The sequence below is a fragment of the Suricata suricatta genome, chromosome 9 (assembly GCF_006229205.1).
Source record: "Suricata suricatta isolate VVHF042 chromosome 9, meerkat_22Aug2017_6uvM2_HiC, whole genome shotgun sequence".
Classification (NCBI taxonomy): Eukaryota; Metazoa; Chordata; class Mammalia; order Carnivora; family Herpestidae; genus Suricata; species Suricata suricatta.
The window spans coordinates 95,857,673-95,861,394 of NC_043708.1; the positions used below are offsets into that span (position 1 = coordinate 95,857,673).

General features: G+C 41.0%; 1 pseudogene; it reads left to right on the forward strand.

Annotated features, from left to right (window-relative positions):
- The first annotated feature begins 529 nt into the window (after positions 1–529).
- On the forward strand, positions 530–1,215 carry LOC115302319 (annotated as a pseudogene).
- The last annotated feature ends 2,507 nt before the right edge of the window (positions 1,216–3,722 follow it).

Below are 3,722 nucleotides of genomic sequence, written 5' to 3' on the forward strand. Positions count from 1 at the left end.
CCAACACTTGGTATGGTCAGTCTTCCTAATTTCAGATGTTCTGATAGTGGTGTTATAGTGGCCCACTGTATTTTTAATTTGTGGCCCACTGTATTTTTAATTTGCATTTTCTTACTGGGTAATAACACTGCTCACCTTTGATGTACTTATTTTTTCATTTGTACACCTTTGGTGAAATAGCCATTCAACTCTTTTACAGCCTAACCTTGAAGGGACAACCCATCACTTTTACAATTAGAATTACTTTTTTTTTTTTTTTTTTTTTTTTACCATATTCTATTTGTTAGAAATAAGTCCATAAGTCCATTCCACATTCAATGGGAAGGGATTCTTTAAGGACAGGAGCATTGGGAGGCATCCTAGCGGCTGCCCACAATGGACAGCTTCCCATTTCTCTTGGAATAAAATTCAAACTCCATATCCTAGTCTACAAAACCCTGCAAGATCTAGCCTTGGCCTTTTGTTATTTAGACATGCTGAACTCCTTCTCCTTTTAGAGCCTTAGGATTTCTTCCACCTTTTACTTAGGATGCTTTCCTGTCAGACTTTCCCACAGCTAATTCAGGTCTTAGCTTACAAATTACATCCACCAAAAAACCAACTTCCATCACCCTCAATCAAGGAAGCCTCCCAATCACTCGTTATCACTCCACCTGCATTGTGGCAGTTCATGCAAGACAGTTTTGATCCGAACATCAAACCAACAATAGGAACATCTTTTATGACCAAGATTGTCCAGTACCAAAACGAGCTACACAAACTCCTAATCTGGGGCACAGTTGGACAAGAATGATTCTATGCCTTAGCACCCATGTACTACCTAGGGTTGGCTGCAGGTATAGTTGTTTATGGTATCACAAAAGAATAGACATTTTGACCATTAAAAGAACTGGGTGAAAGCTGAGGCAGCACGGCCCGCCCAGTATTGTGGTTGCCATTGCAGGAAATCAGTGTGATCTTATCAGTGTCAGAGAAATCATGGAGAGAGACGCTAAGGACCACACCTACTCCATCCATGCAATTTTTGTGGAAACCAGCATGAAAAACGCATTAAACCTAAACAAACTCTTTATAGAAATTACATGAAGAATTCCAACCACTGACACCAGTCCCCTATCTGGCTGGAAGGGTTTCAAGCTCCAGACATAGCCTTCTGAGCCGCAGCCTCCCAGACAGGGGCACGAAGCCCTATGGAAATGCCTCTGTCTTCCTTGAAGATTTTAGCCCATGATGCATCCAGTAAGTTAATACAGTACCAACAGGTGCATGGCTCACCTGAGGCTGGCATTCCGACCTTGTCCTGTGAGTGTCACAAAACCTATTACTTTTTAAATACATTCTCACAGTCAAGATGGTGGTAGCAGAGAAGGTGCATGGAATGAACTGAACTACGTGTGTCGGAACCAACGAGGAGGGGTTTGAAAAGAGTAAGAGGAGGAGGAGCCCAGACGGCTGAGAAGGGAGCTCTCTAAGCTTCGTCTGCCCCCATCTATCAAACTGAGAAGGATATTACCCTTATCTGCTGGAGTGGGAGGAGAAAATACAGACTCCAGAAAAAAAGACAACCTCAAAGATGCCTGAGTGAGTGCAAACTGGGGAGATTGGAAAACTGGCCAGCCCAAGAGGGGCAGGGGAGGTGAGAGCCCCAGCCCAACAGGGAAAGCTTGAGGAGCCCCTGAGACAAAGGGAAGAAAAAGAGAAAATGAACACGCTCATAGTACTGTCGCTAGAGAAGAGACAGAACGTTTAACCCAGCACAGAGAGAAAAACTCTCACTCCATATGTAACTGTTGGGCAGTGTGAATCCCGAATCCTGAATCCTGGTGGCACAAGAACCTCCCCCCATCCCACAAAGCGAAAAGAACTCTCCCCTAAAAAACTCCAGGAAGAAGTCACAGCCACAGAACTGCTCAAAACATATCTAAACAACATACCTGAACTTTAGAACAATTGTCATAAAATTAATTGCTGAGCTTGAAAAAAGCATCAGAGAAGCTACTGATACAATGACTAGGAACTTTGAAAATAGGTGTGACAAATTAAAAAAGGCTATAAATGAGGTGAATAATAATATGGAGGAGGCCACATCATGGATTGAAGAGGCAGAGAGAAGAATAGGTGAATTAGAAGACAGTTATAGCAAAAGAGGAAGGCGGGGGGAGGGGGGAGGGGGGAGAGAAATTGATCCAGGACCAGAAAAGGAGAATTCAAGACCTGAGTAATACAATAAAATGGAACAACATCCATATCATAGGAATTCCCGAAGAGAAAGAAAGAGAGAAGCCCTGAAGGGATACCAGACCAAATTATAACTGAGAATTTCCTGAATGTGGAGAAAGAAATAGACATTCAAATTCAAGAGGCACAAAGAACCCCCTTAAGACATAATTTGAATTGACCTTTGGCACTACATATCATAGTGAAACTGGCAAAATATAAAGATAAAGAGAGAATTCTGAAAGCAGCTAGGGAGAAAAGGGCCCTCACATACAAAGGGAAACCTATCAGAGTGGTTACAGACCTATCGAATGAAATTTTGCAGGCCAGGAAGGAATGGCAGGAAATCTTCAATGTGATGAGCAGAAAAAACATGCAGCCAAGAATCCTTTATCCAGTGAGCCTGTCATTCAAAATAGAAGCAGAGATCGAGGTTTTCCCAAGTAAACAAAAATTGAGAGAATTCATTATCACCAAGTCAGCCCTATAAGAAATCCTAAGAGGGACTCTATGAGAGAAAAGTAGCAAGGAATATAAGACACCAGAGATATCAATACAAACATGAACCCTACAGAGAACACAATGACTCTAAACCCACATTTTTTCAATAACACTGAATGTAAATGGACTGAATGCTCCATTCAAAAGACACAGGGTAGCAGAATGGATAAAAAAACAAAACCCATCTGTTTGCTGCCTACAAGAGACTCACCTTAGACCTTAAGACACCTTCAGATTGAAAGTAAGGAGATGGAGAAATATCTATCATGCGACTGGAAGCCAAAAGAAGGCTGGAGTAGCCATACTTATGTCAGACAAACTGGACTTTAAAGTAAAGGCAGTAACAAAACATGAAGAAGGGCATTATATGATAATTACAGGGTCTCTCCATCATGAAGAGCTAACAATTATAAATATCTATGCGCCAAATTCAGGAGCTCCCAAATACATAAAATAAATCACAGACAGAAAATCTTACGGATAAGAATGTGCTAATTCAGGGGACTTTCATACTCCACTGACAGCAATGGACAGATCAACCAGACAGAAAAATCACTAAAGAAACAATGGACCTGAATGACACATTGGAACAGATGGAATTGATAGATATATTTAGAACTCTGCATCCTGAAGTTAGGAAATTCACCTTCTTTTCAAGTGCGCATGGCACATTCTCCAAGATAGATCACATACTGGGGCATAAAGCAGCCCTCCATAAGTATAAATGAATAGAGATCATACCATGCACACTTTCAGATCACAATGCCATGAAACTTGAAATTGACTACAGGAAAAAGTCTGGAACACCTCCAGAAATGTGGAGGTTAAAAACCATCCTACTGAAGAATAAGTGGGCAAATCAGTCAATTAGAGAAGAAATTAAAAAATATATGGAAACAAACAAAAAAAAAAAACCCAAAAATACAACAATCCAAACTCTCTGGGATGCAGCAAAGGCAGTTCTAAGAGGAAAGTATATTGCAGTCCAGGCCTATTTCAACAAC